This window comes from Thalia democratica, chromosome 9 (genome assembly GCF_965202585.1).
Source record: "Thalia democratica chromosome 9, ktThaDemo2.hap1.1, whole genome shotgun sequence".
Taxonomy (NCBI): domain Eukaryota; kingdom Metazoa; phylum Chordata; class Thaliacea; order Salpida; family Salpidae; genus Thalia; species Thalia democratica.
Window position 1 is genome coordinate 16,429,269 of NC_139173.1, and position 19,463 is coordinate 16,448,731.

The following is a 19,463-nucleotide window of genomic DNA, read 5'->3' on the forward strand; positions in this document are numbered from 1 at the left end:
AGTCCTAATTTGATTTAAGCGGCTTTATAATCTTCAGACATTTCCTAAACACGACTTCTTGTTGATATTGAAAAAATAAACAAAAATGTTTTACTAACGCCAACAAAAAATATTTAAATGAGTTTTCAACTCTAAACGCTATCTTTTTTTAGTAATTACTTTTGCTACTTTCTAATTTGCCTTAACAGTTTTTTTCTGATCAGTCTGTAGTTACTGAAAATAATCATGTGCGTTGTTGAAACTGACTTAGCGGTTTTTTTTTTGTTTTTCGAAATAACTCCAAACTAACGTATTATAATTTTTATAGCTCGTCTTATAATTCAAATTTGCTCTTTTTAAATGCAATATTTTTATTGCAGATAAAGAATTGCTAGAATGCACAATAAAAAATACGTTTTTCTAATTCATTAATAGCTTAATAATTTATTATACATGTGTTACAAATGTTTAAAAACTTAATTGTCTATTCAAGCTGAAATACAATAATTTTTAAGTTATATAATTAATAAATTGTTAATAAACTTCAATATTTCTTTATTTTGTGAATTTTATTTCAAACAGGGTTGCAAAACAAACAGGCAGGCTAGTTTAAAATTTTTAAAAGCTCAGACTAATTAAAGCCGTTTAAGAAGTTTTTTTTTAAACTCAGGTGTATCTCAAACTTTTATTTCAAACTCTTTGAATAAATCTTCGAATTTTTAGAATAGTTTTTATGACTGTAGTTTAGCTTACTAATTGTAATTTTTTTTTGACTATTTACATATTGTGCTTTTTTATAATAATTATTTTATTATAATTTTTTTTTATTATATTTTTTTTATATTTTAGTTATGTATTTAAGCTTGATTAAGAAAAAGTTTTTAGCTATTTTAACTTTTAATAAACTTTTAATATAATTCAGACATTTTTGCTTCTGAAGTGGCAGCCGTGTAAAAGACTAATTAAATACTAATAAAGTATTTTATTAAAGTATTCGAGCATTAATTATGTTAAAAGTTTTATTTTGCTTATCTACATATAAATAGCTAACAATTTTATTTAATTAATTAATTACTAAGTTTTCAAAAGAGTGCAAACTATTAAGACGCAAAAACTATTTTCAAAAGTTAACATTTTTTTAAATATGAAAAGGTGGTTCATAACATAAAAAATGTATAAAAGTGACCCAAAAATGTTTTTTCAAGCTCGGTTTTTATAGAAAGTTAGGTTGTAAAAAAAAATTAATTTTTAAGTTTAACTCATTAAGTGTTTACGAAAGTACATACCCTTTTAAGACTTAAGTAAATTTAACAATGTAAATTCTATTCCAATAGATGTTTATATATTAAATAGGCATTCTTTTTGTGGCTAAAAGTCATTTAAAGTAATAAAGTAAATAAAAGTAAAACTATCTCTTGTGTGACCAAAACTAATGCCAAAAGATTATTCAATTATCACTAAAACTAAAACTGTGGCCCGCGAAGATTTAGAAAACTCGAAATTTGGCCCGCGAGCACCAACTGCCTGCCGACCCCTGTTCTAAACTAACAAAATTTAGTATATAGTTTAATACTATATATAGTACTTGTGTTTTAAATCATTGACATATCAAAGTAATAAATTTTATACAACTAAGTTAACTTTTTACAGTTTTGATACAACGTTTTAATAAAAAACTTGAAGCTTACATTAAAGTGACTTTAAATAGTCAACAAAGTTTTTTGTGTTAATGTTGAAAAAGTAGCATTAAGTTATAAATAATAATTTAACGAATATCAACAATGTTTACAATACTGAAAATAAAGTATAGTTATCTCTAGTTTATGTTTTTAATATCATCATAAAGGTTATTTAAAAACAACTTTACTTTCTTTGTACATAAAAATTAAATTCATACTTATTAAGTAAAACATAAGAAACCAACTTAATACTTGTATTCATCAAGATATCTATCTTTAATCATAACAGGATTATTATGAGCGTTAGAAAGGACATTTTAGGTTTAAATGGGCCACAAGAATAATACGGATTACGGGCAATAATTATCTTTAGTGTTTTTATTGTCTCGGTAAACTTTAATTAAAGTATACTAAAAGGCAATAGTATAGTATCATTCTGTTTCGTATACTTTATTCTAACAAACCTTAACCAAACGTAAAATTTAATTATAAATTTGCAAATGATAAAAAGTATTGCTTTCGAAATGACCGTAGTAAAATACTTAAAAAGATATTTTCAAAAACTCCGTTTCCTTCAAATCATGTTTCTGTTAAAAAAAATTGAAAAATTACTTTAATCTACATATTTTTTACTTGGACTTTACTGAGTTCAGAATGATCATTTAAAAATTTTGAACATTAGATTGTCAGCAAAGTGTTTAAGCATTAATTAGTTTTAACAAATAAAAATCTGAAAAACTAATTTTTAGTAGTTTATTCTTTAACAATAGACTAATAAAGTTATCTATATAATTTAAAAACAAAAAGAATGAATTGATAAAAAAAATTTATTAAAAAATTGAAAGTACTTTTCTAAAAAGATTGAGGTTTGATAATTGGTTGTTTATCAATTCACAATTACAAACACAAAAAGGAAACAACTATAAAACTTTAAAGTAGTATTATAATTAAGGTAAACAATATGAAATAGTTTTTATACAACTTTAATTTTAAATACTGGTAGTTGTACTTACTTATATAAAAAATATCGACCATAGTTAAACAAAAAAGTCTTTGTATGCCTTTATTCAACAGACAAAACATTTATTAACTTTTCAAAAAACATAATACTAAACAAAAAGTAGTTTTTTTTGATTTCCTAATAAATATTGAAAGTATAAATTATAAAAACCTTTCTTATAAACAACTTTTTCAACAAATATTAAAAATTTTACATTTTGAAAGCAAAAATAATTTAAATTCAAAACTTATAAAATAAGCAACTTTACATGCATTCAAGGATTATTTAAACTATGGGTCGTCAGCCTTTGGTAAGAACGGACCAGCATCACAAAAAAGTCTTAAGGGCCACATCAAAAGAAAAAAATCATTTGCAGACTATTTAATTTTTTGAGATTTTTAATTGAAAAAAGTATATAAGTAAAAATGAATAATAAAATATAAAAATCTTGTAGTCAAGTTTACTTAAAAAAAGCACGTTTGTAATTTTTTATTATAAAATAGCTTAAACTTGCTTTTTCTGTATTAATTGTCTAATACTTAAAAGCTCATCGCGGTAATCTGCTTGGTGATCCTTGATCAGAGTTGAACAAAAAAACTACTATATGTTTGATCATTAGCTATAAAATGTTCGTTAACTCACTTTAAGTCCTTTAAAAATAATAGTTTTTTAGAGCAGGCAATGCTTGAAAAAGTATAAAACAATATATGTTACATCAACTCCTAGTGACTTTTTCAAGAGAAAATTACATACAAAAAAGAAAAACTTTAATTTCAGTGTTAATTGGTAAAAAGTATTTTTATTAACATGTTTTATTGTGTATACCTTTAATTATATTAAAACTTTATTTTTATTGTTATGTGTATGTAAAATTTCATTACACGTAACATTTTCAAGACTTTATTTTTTACAAAGCAAATTAAAACTTAGTAAGGCTTTATTAACAAAACTCAATTAAATAAAATAAAATAATTATAACATTTTTTTGAACATAAACAAAATCTTACAAAAAAAGTATATTAGTTTTAAATAGTTATAAGTCAGTAAAAACGTATCAGAGAATCTTAAATACAAATTAAGCGATAAAAATTCTATCATTTGTTCGTGTATTTCTAAGTCGTATATTTTGAAATTTTTATCTATTGATAAGTTAAAAAGATTTAAAAAATAGATTGAAGTAGTAAAAAAGTTAATTAAAACAAATATAAAAAAAATGTTTAAAAAAAATTGTTTCTCTGTAAAACTATGAGATTATTAAAAACTTTTATACATATAGAAATTATTAACTACATATATAAAATTCTGTACATTAAAAAACAATGCTTTTTATACAGTTTTATAGGGTAAAATCACCTCATTTATTATCGAATTGGTTTGAATATGAACTAACAAAAAAGACTATTTCTCTGACATCAAACCAAGTTTTATAGGTCAGCGTTTTTATAAGCAGCTTTTTGTAAGTGCTGGGCGAATTAAAAAACATCTAGTGGGGCGCATTCTACACAAAAAAAAAAATTTGGCCTTCAGTTTTTTTTCTAATAATAAAAAAGATAAATTTACCAACGAGTATTATAAAATAAATAATAGTAAAGCATTTTTGTAAGTTATAATAAAAAGAAGACTCTATGTAAGTTCGTAAAAAATATTTTAGTGTTTTAGAAATGTACGATTTTTGCTAACACGTACTTCATAGACTGCAGGTTTAAGCATTGAGGGCCGCATTTGGACCGTGGGTCACTGTTTGCGGACACCTTTTGTAGATGATTATAGATAACCAAAAGTTTTTTTTTGTAAACCAGGTCGTTAGACCAAACTTTTTGAGTGCTTTTTTTTATTGTCCAATAAATAATATAAATATGATTGTAAAGCAGTGACTATTTTGTTTTTGGTTTTAATTGTGTCGATAGTTTAATACTTTAATTTTTTTTTTACAATTTTAATATTTTTATTTAGAAGTAGTAAAGCATATGTTAAAAAAGTGCATTAAATGACGATTATGTAAAGTTTTTTTACTATTTTTTTACACACAAAAAAACAGTTTTTAGGCAAGATCACCAATGTATTACAAATGTTAACGACTAATAAGTACTTTTCAAAATCAAGGAAGTTTGATATACGGTAAGACGATGTTTTTAGATAATCCTTAAACAATTTTTTTCGAATTTGGTTTCTTAGAATATAAAAACTGTAAAACATACTGATTGGTAATAACAAAAACAATAGCAAAACGTTTATAAAACATAACAGTTTAACTTTGTTATTGCCTTTTAGTAACTGTTTTTAGGATTAAATATTTACTATAAACTATATTTATCTTTATCTAAAAACTCTAAAGTATTATCATTAACATTGTGCAGTTAAACTAGATTCGTAGTTAAATGTTTTAACTTTAATTGCTTATTTTATAATCAGTTTAAGTCTAAAAATACAAGAAGAAAAAAAAAAATTTAAACAGTCAAATTGCCAAACAACAACAAACAAAGACTATTTTTAGTAAAAAAAAGGAAAAAATGTGCACTTTTTGGAAATCATGGTCAACAAAAAAGTATGATGTTAGATAAAGAATTTTTAATTATTCAAGGTAAAACAGTAAAACTGAGACTAAATTTGAACTGTAAGAGTTTTGGTATTTACGAAGCAATGTGCACAAGTTGTGATGGTAATTAAGTAGGCTAAACAAAAAAATAGTTTTAGTTATAGATGGACAGCCCATAGAGCTAATTGTAACAAATCAAAATCAAAATTTAATCCAGAAGATATCTCAGATGATTGTGCATTATACAGACACTATTATTTCTATCATAAAAAAACTCTAGAAAACCTTCAGACTAATGACGCATACGAAGTTGAATTTTTGGAACAATTAAGTTTAAGAATCTAGACTATAGAGATCATTTTTGGATGAATAAACTAAAATCAAGCATTAACTTAGCTAAAACACCATACAGTGGTTTGTAGAGTGATATAACAGTAATAGTACATTTTTTAAGATGATGCATTTTGTTATTTTTCATATATATAAGTTAATTATTGTATGTAAGTTTGTATTTTTATTACTTTTTATGAATTTAATTTTGTGATAAATAGTATTTAAATTCATTTTAAGTATTAATTGAAATGTTTGTTTGTTTAGTATAGAAAAAATAATTTGTTTGTGTAGGTTAGTAACGTTTTTTTTTTTTTGTTTTTTTTATTTTCTTTCTTATGTTTTTAAACTTTGTGTTTTTATTTTTACTTTTCACAGCCATTTGCTACATTGATAATGTCAATAAATGATGAAAGCTTTGAGAGTAAATAGTTTGGTTGGTATTTCATTAGAGAGTTTATTTCAGAGATATATAGCTTTTCTAATTGATATAGCAGATATATTACAATTATTTAAAACACAACTTAAAACTTTTGTTTAATTCTTTTTTGTAAAAAACACTGTGACTTACAAAATCGGCGATTAGTAATTGTTTAAAGATATAAAAGAAAGTAAAAATAATAAGATATGTTAAGCTTAAAAAGAACAGGCAGTACTTTTTAAAATTATGCCGACTTAATTGTTTCTAAAATATACAGGAATATTTCTAGTGATTATCGTAGAGCTTTCAGGATACAAAAACATAATGTATATAACATAATCTACATAAGTATTCTTACATAAGTAAATACAAATTTTTCGAACGAACATTAAAAGCTTAGCTTTCCACGATAACAAAACAAACCTACTTTTAAGAGTTTTACAATTTGATTAAAAAAAATCGTTACATCAAAAGAAATTCTAACAAAATTGATAAAATTGAAATAACAATAAATTACAAATAACATATAAAACTTTCGAAGCAATAATTTTAATTATTTATTAAAACTTTATCGTTGCATTTCGGGGAGTAAGGTAGTACAGATTACAACATGTTCTATTAATTTAACAATTAAATAGTTGCAACTTTATACCTTTGTTATTTAAAAAAGCTAAAATTTTGTTTTAGCTACAAATTATAATCAAAGTTTTAACTTGAAACATAAACTAAATTATTAGTAAAACATTTTATGTATAACTGTTTAACTTTTTTTAACGCTTACATAAACTTATATAAACTGTATTAAGTTTTAGATTTTTCATGAGATACTTTTGATTATTCGACTGAAATATTAATTCATTTAGATAAAGTATTACATACGTATCTGTTGTCGAATAAACTACTTAAAAAAGATATGTATATACATATATATAAAATAAAATATCTTAGTACAAACGGAAGAAAGCAAACTAGAAAAAAAAAGAACAACTGAAAATCAATGGCTTAAGAAAATCGATAAATTACTTTCAGTAACTAGCTACACCTTAGTGGTTGTCATATAAACTGTAAAGTTAATTGCTAACACGCTATGCGCGTTTCCATTTTAAAATTTATATTTTCAGTTTATTACGTGTTAATATTTTTTATTGTAACATCTAATTAAACTTCATTTTTCACAAGTTCTCAGATTAATTGAACTTTATATAAAGAAATATAAACCATCATAGTTTTAACAACTTTCATTGTAAGAACTTTTTTTTATATTTATGAGCAAAACATCGTTTTTATAGCAATACTTTAATTTGAAAAGTATTAATCATGTAATAAAAAAGACTTGTGTATAAATTGATAAAAATATTTGGTAAAACGAACAAAACTTAAAAAAAATAAACAGTCTTCCTACTAACTTATCAGTGATCAGATTTGAAAGTTTTACTTTATCTCGATAAAAAGTTGTTTTCTACTGAAGAAGTGCTTTGCGTCCCAGAATACCCGCTGTCTCCTGAGTACCGTCGCGAACTTGCTGGAGAAGCGTTGCCTTGCAAATTTAAAAAATTGGCTTGAAAATCCTGCTGACCTCGCGTAGACATGTTGAAGACGCTGGCTGAGTTGCTGCGCAGCGACGTCGGAGGTGAAACATCAGTTTCCGAAGAGGAGCTTATGGTAATGCTTGGAATGACTTCTTTTTTCTGGTTGCTTTCTTTGTGAATGATAGATTCTCTGGACGACATGACATCGAAGGTGTTGCTAACCCAAATGACTGTTCGGTCGTTCGCGTTTTTTTCGTTGTCACATATGCTGAAATGATTAAACAGCGGCCAGCTAATCGTTCTTGCATGTAACAACCCATTTTGCTCATTGTATATTTTTTCTGAAAGTCGTTTGTTTATTTTGGAAGCTTCTTTTGGAAACAATGAACGTGAATCACTTTTGTTATCAATAGCATTACGTAGTTTTAAATTGTGTATCCCTGATTTTTGAATTCTAGACTTTTCTACTTTTTTAAAACAATTTTGAATTTTACGAATGTTGCGCTTTTTAGACGTTCTATTATTTTCGAATTCTGAACTTGCACTAAGAATAATCTCTTTATGCTTTAAGCATTTTTCACAACTAGCTCTCAAACAACAGTTTTTGTAATTATACAATGTTCTTTGATCTTCTGTCTTTAATTGTTTTTCTGTTAGCTAAAAAAATGTAAAGATGTTCATAAAACTAATTTGATAAAGTTTAAAATGTATTTATTTAAAACTTTATAAAAAAAAAAATACAGAAAAACTTGCTACAAAAAAGTTTCTTACAATGTTCCTAACTTTTTAAAAATATGATATATTGTGTTTCTAAATATCTTTTTAAATATAAAGTTTAATTTTTACTTTCAGGCATCATAAATTAAATTAGCTATTTAGTTTGGTACCGTAATATGATACTGTTTTAGAAAAAAATCATTTTTAAATAAAAAATTTTTAGTTATACAAGACAGTATAAAATTAGCTTATAAATAAATTCTATGGAGTAAAACTGTACACCTAAATTTTATAATATACTTCATTATATTTGCATTTAAAAAAAGTTTAAAACACTAATAAATTCATAAAAATAAAAGATTGCACTTACGGTTTCTTCGTGTCTTTTGTCATGTTCAAAGTTTTTAAAAAAGCTATGGTTACTCGAGGGTGAAGAATTTGTTACGTCAACAATTAATTTATGGTTTAACTCATCCTCCGAACATTTTTTGGTGTACTCGCGGCACACTTGATCACACTGGCATTTTTTACAACAGAAACCAGACGAATTTTTCTGTTTGTCATGGACTATTTTTTGTAGAACGATAAGATTTAAAAAAGCACCTACAAGTGTCAAACCGAGTAAAATGTATGCGAATGTTAGTACCATGTAAACTAGGTTATCATTCGCTTTTGTTTTTTGCATAGCTACGAAGTCCCCAAAACCTACAAAACATAACATGTTATCAAAAAAAACCTAAACAATTACATGCATAAATTTATTTTTTTTCTAAAATCATGATAAACTATATCCATTAATTAGACATAAATGAACTAATTTTAGTGTATAAAACTGCTACATAACATAATAACTAAGCAATGCCATTTATTATATTCTAAACTAGAAATCTAGATTTTATTTTTGGAGAGATTTATGAACAAGAAAAATTACATGTAGTTTTTAAACTACAATGAGCGGGAAATAAGTCCAAATTAATGGAAACAAAATCAATTCAATCGAAAAATCTGCTTAATACGCAATGAAACCCAAAATAATCTTTGTATCTAAGTCTCTTATAGGTCTCGACGTAACAGATCCAATATCAATCTATGAAACAATTGTATTGTTTACAAATTTAATAGGTAATGTGACATGACCTATATTAACCAAACCAGGAATAAAATTAAAAGCATGTACCGAGATGTGATGAAAATTTTGAATTTAAAAAATTAAAATAGTGAATTATTAAACTGCAAAAAGAACAACAAGTAGTGATAATTTGATAAACAGAAAAAAATCATGCGAAGAAGTATGATATCTCAATGCTTAAACAGTGCGGTAGTTTGTAAACAAATTTTACTTGACCAAAATGGAAGCTACAATTATCTGCGTGAACAAAGCTCAAGTCTTTAAGCAAATAGAGTTTAGTTATATTATAACCACAGTTTAATAAAAACTAATAATAAATAATGAACATTACCACACGAACAACAACAACAGCATCCAAGACAGCTTAAACCGGTTTCAGCATCTCAATTTTGTTGATGATGGCCGTAATAAATACTGGTTATAATTTTTACTAAAAAATAAAAAATCACTCTTGCTTCTACTAACTGATTTTGATTAATTATATTGGTGTTTACTATTTTCTTAAAAGTTTTTTTAAGTGTGCTTTATTATTATGTTTTTTGCTTTAACTTGTTAGTTGTGTTTTTGTGTTTGTTTAAACATAAACCACTAGCTATTTTATTTATCACTTACTAGTCAGGGGTCGGCAAACTGCAGCCAGCTAAGCAAAAAACATACTTTTTTTAATAACTTTTTTTGGGTAAAAACATACAAATAGGTTCTTGATTTAAAATTTATTAGTTACTAGTGCTTAATCATAATTTGTATTATCACTTTTCAATTTAAAATAGTATTATTGTATTGATTACTATAATTATTTAAAATAAATGCGGCCCGCAAGCAATTTTTTCTCGAAAAATTAGTCTTCGAATTATAAAAGGCTGCCGACACCTACATAGTATATCCCTGACGAAAGTAGTGAAGTACGATTGATGTAAAATTTAAAAAAATAATATTGTTGTACCTTGTTTGTATTAAGATTTAAGTGTTTAATCTCGATATGACGTTATTAAAGTTCTTAAAAAATTTAAATCAATTTAAGTTAACGATTTTCGTTTTATAAAAATAAAAAAATCCTACAGACTCTTGCGTTTATTTCGAACTATATTTGTAAACTTTTTATTATAAATTAGTACGATACATATATAAAAAATTATAAATGAGAAGTAAAAACAAAAATATTAGAACAGATTTATAAAAAATAATTCCAAATTAGTTTTTATGGTTTAAGTCCTTTTTTCTATAGTTTGAAGCCTAAATGATTTATATAACAGTGCTTATGTGCTTGTAGCCTAAAATAGCTTACAATCAACTAAATACAAATAAAACATTGTGTGAAACTTAATTTTTAAGTATTATTAAAAGAATCAAATAATTAGTAGATTAAGAAAATAATTTTAATTTATTTGTAAGTGTAGAAAATTAATCTCTAAAAAATAAAAACATCATGAAGCATTAAAACGTATGATAATAATGACAGCAAAAAACATTATTAAAAGACAATAATACGTTCTATTAGAAAGTTAGCAGATCAGTGAAGTTTAATTTTTGTTAAACATTGATTCATGGCTACGCTTTCATGGCTCTAGTTTAAAATATTTTTGTTTAAACTGAAACTTTTTATAATATATGGTTATTGTTTAAAATCAATTTAGCAACGATATTATTGTTATTATTTTACAACAATAATTTTGACAAATACTTCAATCGACTTTATAAAAACTCTGTAGAACTTCGCTCACAGAAAAGCGTAATTAGTTTTTAATAAGTTGAGTACTTTTCAAACTGCTGTATTTATAATTCAGCAAACTTTTTTCGTTTTAGTATTTAATTAGAAAGCATACTTACAACTAACACTTGTTAAGTTTTTAAATTTTATTACTGTCAAGCTACATGAAAAATTTAAAACCAAACAGAAATTAAACTTATTCTAAACTACTAGCTAAGTTTAATAAATACATTTAGTAAAACCTCTTTTATGATTATAATACATTTTATAAAACTACAATACAATTTAAATTAATAATGTAATTTAAATACATAGTAAATAGCGTTTTTAGTTTAAAATAAACTTGATATAAAAATAAATACACAATATATAGACTTGTTTCTAATATAAAACAAACACTGATTTCTCATTTGAATCGGTTTGATGACTATGTATCAAATCCGATGTATATGTAAAACTAGTATTATATGTTAAAAATATACGGCAGTATCCTTTTTAGTACACAGTTTTAGTACGCGCAGCCCAAAAGTTCTGATTAAGTTTTTTTTAAGGCTTACTTAAACATTACAAAATTCATTAATGTTATCAACTGATTTTAGAAGATACCTTTTCGTTTTTTGAGCTTAGAATTGAAAACCAACAGTTTTTCGAAGAAGGTAGTTTAAAACTCAGCAAAAGTTTTTCGTGTGTATATTGTAGACCTGCTACACTATTGTACTCAGCTAAATATGGCGAAGATACATTAGAAAAAAATACTAATAATATTACCAAAAACTTCTTTAGAAAAGCAGGTTTAAGAATAGAGTTGTATAGATCTTAAAGCACAAAGAGGCTTTCTAAAAAAACAAATAAAAAACCCTATAGACGATGAAAGCAGTATTGTCTTCCAAGATGAAAATATAAATGAAGTAAATCATTTTTTCAAGAACAGCAAGTATTTCGAAAAGAAGATATTTCATTAGATGAAGATGAATCAATGTATGTTGATACCGTCAATAAAACTATTTAGTTGTATTTTTAATGTAATAGCATGTAGTGTACGACACGACAACCGAAAGGTTATTTCGTACACCAGGTCCTTAAACCAAACTTTTTGAGCGCTTTTTTATTGTTCAATAAACAATATTGACGTATACACTAAGTTTTTGGTTTTTGAAGCAAAAATGTTTTAAGTAGAGATAAATGCTGTTTTTGGTAAAATTGTGATAAGTTACATACAACTTTTGATCAATTGCAAAATTAAAAAACTTGTCAAAAAAGATTAGTGTCTGCCACAATTTGAAAAGCAAGCTGATATCACAAGAGTTATGGTTTTCAAATATACCTAGTTAAAAATAAAAATTTGCTGTTCACTTTATTTTTTAAAGCCACTATTTAGATATCGCTTTCTAGACAATTTTTGTATTTATGATTTGATTTTAAATTATGCTAATTCACTGTTAGTTGTTTTATACATATAAAAAAGTTTATAAAAGTTTCTAACAATTTATTAACCTATATTTTAATCATTAGCTGTTTACATGTAAACTAAACTATTTTAACTTGTTTAAAGATTTTTAAGGAATGTACTGTTTTTTTTTTCTATTAGTACTTTTGGACGTTTTTACTTTATTTTTTTGTTTCTAATATAGGTTATTTAAATATAATTAAATTTTTTTTTTGTATTTTAAAACAACTAGTTTAGGTAAAAAGTGCGTACTCAACGAAAAAAAGCATTGATCATTTACAAGTAATTTTTTTTAAATAACATACTATTAAAGTAATTAATACAGATATGTTTTAGAGTAACTAATAACAATATTTTTTGATCTGTCTCACTATATCAAATTATTTTTTTATAATCAAATGCTTTGATGAATAAGTTGCTTAACTTTAACTTATTTAGGATTAATAAGTAAAAAAAGACAGAATAAAAGCAGTTGAAGAAAGCTTATATGCGAACTACTTTGATTACATTAAAACATATAAAGGTATAAAAACTTAGTTTGTTTAAATAGTAAAGATAACTGTAACCAGACATAAAAAGCTCATTTTATTTTATATTAAAACTACCTATCGTTGTAAGTGTCATTACGCAGTAATAACAGCTGTCAAGAATTTCCCAGTCTTCAAAATGTTCAAAAATAAAGGATCCAACGAAAACAGTCGTGCAACAAGTCAGTATTCCAAAAGGAATCAACAATTCTTTTGTCTGTTTAGTTTTTGTTTTTCAAAATACTCATAGCAGTTACTAAAATAAGTGTAGTTGATAGTATTGTAGTGAACTAATCTTTAAATACACACAACTACCAAAAGTTAATGAAGTTTTGTAGATTTTATTAAAAAAAAACTTTTTTCGGTATTTTTCGCACAGTAACTTTTTTGGCAAAAGAAATAAGTTGCAAATCAGAGATTTGCCTCTTGACTGGTTGGATCTTACCTGCGGGCCGTAATTTAATAAATATTTTGTTTTTTAAATGGATAATTGATATCAGAGTATATAAAACGTAATCTTAAACTTCTTCAATGTTTTTGATTAAAAAATTAAAAATATTTGATTTTAAAGAATTATTTTCAAAAGATAAAAAAGAAAATAAATTTTTCAGTTTTAATGTAATATTTACTGTAAAATAATGACTTTAACAACATGTAATTCACTGAAAAATTAAGAAAATATTTTTAACAAATAAGTACAAAGTTATATAAAAAGTAAAAATTATAAAATCAATATTAAAGTGTACATATTTAAATTTCATTTTAAGTTAAGTTTGTCATAAAGTTTACTCTTTAAGATTACATAAAAACTTATTAGTCGAGCACTACATACTAAAGTTCTTTCATACACTACAATCTACACTTATTATACGTTACGACTATACTAAAATAAAGACTTTTTTTAAAGTAATTTTTAAACATACAATTATACATGTATACTAGAATCGTTTTAAAAGCAATAATGCTAACTACAAACTTTATCAAAAAATCTTCGAGTCAAGATATTCTTCTTACTCTTTATATATTACTTTATTGTTAATTTATATTATTTTTTTTAATCTTAAGATTAAAGTATAAGGCTAAGTTTATCAATACTTTACGTACTTAGCATAAAAGACTAGTTTTAATCAACAGTTTATTGAACAAAATAAAAGAAATGTTCAAAATTGATAAAATACTTTATGGCTTTAAGTGTAATTTTAAATAGTTGGAAGTTCTTAACGGGGATAAATAAAAATAATAACTCTGGTATTACTTTTTTACTTGTTTAAGTTTATTGTTGGTCATTATTTTTACATATTCAAACATTTTGAATAATTTTTAAGTTAATCATAATAACATACTCGATGTGTTTTTAACTCAATTTTTATATTAAAGTTGTAGCGAGAAAGTCAGAAAATCAACTTCTACCAATCATTCAAATAATCTATTTCAAGATTCATTGTCACAACATAATTAGTGTTAAGACGTTAAAAGACGTTAAAAGGTATCCGTGGTGTACGACTCGATAACCGAAAGGTTCTTCGTGCACTAGGTCTTAAGACCAAATATTTTGAGCGTATTTTTGTCGTTTAATAAACTTATAGTTGGTGGCGTATCAACGAATAAGTATAGTTGTAGTATTTAAACTTAGAATTAGCTCAAATGTTGTTTGATAAAAATGAAGAGAGTTCGAAAGTTTATGCTTAATTCATATTAGCAATAGTACGAGTCAGAAATATAGTAAATCAGAAACATAGAAATATAGTATTTCCTTACTTTTAAATTAGTTATTATTTTAATGTAAGTTTATTTCATATTTAGTACATTTGTTTTCAAAAATCTTTATAATTAAAATTAATCAAAGCTTAAGAAAAATATATTGATTTTTTTTTGATTTTTTTTTGAAACTTTTAAGAAAACTTTTTTACTTGAAAATTTACTAATTGGTTTTACTATTTTAGGTTTTTATTTTTACTTGATCCCTTAATGTTGTCAAAAAAAGGTTTTTTTATTTTCCTTGAATTTACTTTACCAAAATTATTTTCTTTCAATAGACATTACAAGATACGTCATAATTAAACTCTATAATTAGAACTAAACTATACTAAAACATTTTTTGTTGTTTTAAAATAAATATCCAAATTTTTTTTTTTCAAGTTCTTTTAGTCATCTTTTTTTATTTTTTTTTTATGTTAATGACTTTTTATAAATTTAAAATTCTAACTTTAAACTAATTTAAAATTTTGGGTTAAAATAATTCAGTTTATTTTAAGTGATTCTAAAAAAATAGTAGTAAAAAAAGAACTGCCATAAAATACAACACCAATTCTTTTATTACGGTTTCTTATTAGTCGTTTGAACTTTACCTTACCTATTCTTTAAAATTGTTCAATTAAAATACTCTAAATTGTATCTGAACTTTTAGTTAAAAAAAATAAATTATATTAACAATACTAATAAAACTTTATGAATTAGTAAAGACTTACTTCTGAAAAAAAGTACATGCTACAAATTTTACAAAAAAAGGAAATTAATTAAAATGTTAAACTTAAATAAAGTTGTACTTAATATATCTGGTCAATAGTAAAAAAAAAAATTTTGTCCTATAACTACAGAGCTAGGTAAAAAAAAACTAATATTCAATTTGAAAACTAATATTATAAGTGACTCTAATTTCAAAAAACAAAGCTGTTAGTTAAAAATTTGCATCGAATTTTTTTTTTGAATTTTATACATTTGTTGTAGTGCATAAAGCAGTAAAACTCATTAGAGTTATTATCTATTTTAATTAGTTATTTACAAAGCTAAATGTCTTAGGCGCACATTTTTTGTTCGTGAACAAAAATTAATTCATTTAATATTAAATAAACAGCTTAAAAACAAAAGTCGTTGAAAAATGTTAGTTTTAGCTCATGGAATTTATGCCTCTTATAAATTTTTGATAAGCTTTTGTATGTACCTACTTATTAAAGGCAAATAACAGATGATTGTGGGACAAACTATTCAAAAAAATATTTTCAGTTTGTTTGTATGATAAACACTTCATTTAAAAAATTACCCATAAACAAATAATGTATAGTGTTTTGTTTATTTATTTTTAATAGAGGTGTGCAAATTAAATATTTTATTCACGACCGGTTTCGGTGCAAAAAATTGCGGCCTCTTCAAGCAAAAGTTTATTTATTTTAAAAAAGTATTTAGACTTTTTAACCTTAGATTTTAAATAGTTTATTAATTTAATTCATTATACATATAATAATTAACTTGCATTATAGTCATATTTTTTTAAGTTTAGCTAAACAAACACAAACAAAATTAAAAACTAAAAATTAAAATAATTCGTTAATATTCAAAAAATTCAATAACTCAATTTATAAAAAGTATACCTTTAATATACCATGTTGTTTTATTTCAAACCATAGTCATAGTATACCATATTTAATTTTACAATTAATTTTAGTTTTGGCTTTTTCAAAACCTGGTTTTTAAAAGTTTGCATATCTGTAAAAAAAAAATTATAGAATCATGCTTCTACTAGAAAGACTTTGCGAGAAAAAATTTTTTAGTTTAAAACACTTTTTGTTATTCAGTGTAGCCTTAGAAGCTCTTTAATATTAAAAAGTTATTGTTTAGAAACTCCTTTTTTAAGAAAGTTTTAGAAAAAATGAAATTTTGAAAAACTAAATTTAAAATATTTAAAATTAGTCAGATATTTTAAGTACAAGAAGCTTTACTACTTATTTTTTTCCATTTAGAACAAATTAAGAAGTAATATAGACCTTTTTAAGTTTTTTTTAGTACTAAAAAAAAAGAAAAAAAAAATTTTTTTTGTAAAATTATCAACAAAATAATTTACTTTTATTACAACTAATACCATAAAGATATACTAAGCAAGATAAAATACTTATAATACAGTAGGGATTTCAGTAATGTATGCATTTTGAACCAAGGAAAAAGTCCTAACCTTACAGTTATGAGAAAATTTTTACCATTTTCACAGCAAATGTTAGCTTATACCTGAAAGTTTTTAATACAAAGACGATTTATTCTAGTTTATTTCAGAAACGTTATTTAATTAAGTAATCAGGTAACATTTAAAAAAAATATATTTTTTTGGGTTACCTGTAATTTAACCATGTTTTGCAGCATGTTATAAAAAACTTTATTCTTAAATACACTGTAAAAAATATTATGTTATCAAAAACATGCGTCAAACGACTATGCATGATTATTTTTCAATATTGTGTAATATGCGCAGTAATCATATTAATTTTATGATTTTGTTCGTTTAACTTCGTTCGTTTAATAAATAAAAAATAATTTTCTTCAAAACTTTTGATTCTTTTAATTTTCGAGATTTAAGCCGTACCTTACACAAGTGCGTACCTCTAAACTGTTTACTTTATCAATATAATAATGGATTAAGGAAAACAATTTAAATAATCTATAGTAAAGAGCTTTTTTTAAATAGTTTTTATTTTATTAAAGAGAAAAAAATTAAACAAAAATTGCTATGCTTAAGCATGAAATCATTGAAAGTTTTGTTTAAATAAAAGAACTTTTAATTAAAATCTTATGAACAGTTATAACTAACCAAAGTAGTGAAATATTAAAAATAGTTACGCCCTAAGTAATATAAGTTTTAAAACCTAAAAAAATAACCTTACTAATTTCACAGTTAGTGTTGTAAACTAGCTTTGTGTAACTTTTATATAATTTAATAAGTATTAATTGTCTGAATTGAAATCATTTGTAAGCATAGATGACAAACATAAATAAGATAATAAGATTAGTAAGATATTTTATATTTATTTATAAATTAAACTTTTATTTAAAGTTTATGCGTTTGGACAATGTTCACAGTGTAAAAGTTAAACTTGTAGAAATTATAACTTTTAAATAGTTTTACTAACAAGCTTGTGAATTTAAGGTTTTACAATGACAAAAAAAACTAATACATTTTAATGGCTTTAAGTTTTTCCCTTTTATTTATAACTTTTTTTGAGGTAAACACTTAAGTAGAAATTTTATAATAGAACAAAAAATATTAAAATAGGTTTTAAGAAAATAAATTTTAAGCAGTATAGTATGGAAAAAGTATTTTACTATGTGAAACTTCCTACTTAAGTACAGCTTGTGTGTAGTAAACGTTTAAAATTTACCTAATAAAATTATTCAATTGGCAATAAAAGCTGTTTAAGTATATAACTTAAAAATATTATACATGCTTAAACGAAAACTCAAATTTTTTTTGTATAGTACTATTTGATACTAAAATTTTTACTTATGCTATATTAATATATTAATTTTAATAAGACTAATTGTGCGAAACTTAACTAAACAAATAATAAACTTATTTCTATGTTTTTTAGTAACTAATTGAAATAGTTTTTTTTAAACAAACACTTATTGTAATAGTACTACATAAAATTTTCAAAGTAATCAGGTATGTATTGTTTTATTGTCATATAAAAGTTATGCTAAATACTGTTTTTGTATATCGTTAAAAACTTTTTTTGGGTTTAAATTTTTTTACAAAACTTTTTATTTGCTTAACAAGAAATAAGTTTTGCTACTTACAGTTAATTCAAAAGTTTAACGTAAACTTAATCTATAAGTTTAACAACATAATAGTATTTATTTTTTACGAACTAGTGTTTAAATTATCAAGGATCTAAATTGCTTAAAATAACTTTATAATTCCATAAACTTGGAAATAGATTCAAGTAATTAGGTAATAACTCTACTTCATTTGATTATCTTTGATTTCTTCCAGTTAGTATAATTTTTTATTATTTTATTACTTTTTTATAAGTAATGCAACCACATATTAATAAGTTGTTTGTTATGCTTTCGTTTAATTCAAACTTCTATCGTTTTTTTGTTATTAACCGTATTAGTATTCTGTTCATTAAACTATAAAAATACTACAGCAGTAAAATGTTTGCTCTGGAACAACTAATCATTATTTTAGTGAAAATTAAAAAGCTGCAACATACCCGAAAACATGTCAGTTTTTCACCTATGGAACGAAACGTCTTTCTAGCATTAGAATTCCATCTTTCGCCAACAGATTGGAACATAAGTAGAAAAATAGGAATGCCTAAGCACGAATACAAGATGCACACAACTTTTCCAAACCGTGTTATTGGGGTCACGTGACCATAGCCTATGGAGTTTTCAAATTAAATTTCTCATAAGCATAACATACTTTATAGACACTTTGTTTTTAATTTGTAAAATGAAGTATTTCTTCTAGTTTAGCTTTTCTGTACTTTTTCGTAAGTATTTTTAACTTTCTAGTTTTTTATTATTATCAGAAGCTTTGGACTTATGATAAGCGAAGCTAAAAGTAAGATCGTTTATTAACAAATACGGCTGGTTTATTTTAAAGAACTTGATTAATAGAAACACTAAAATATGTTTCTATATAATTAAATAGAGTATCATAAAGACGTTTTTCTAAGTCCAGAAGTTTT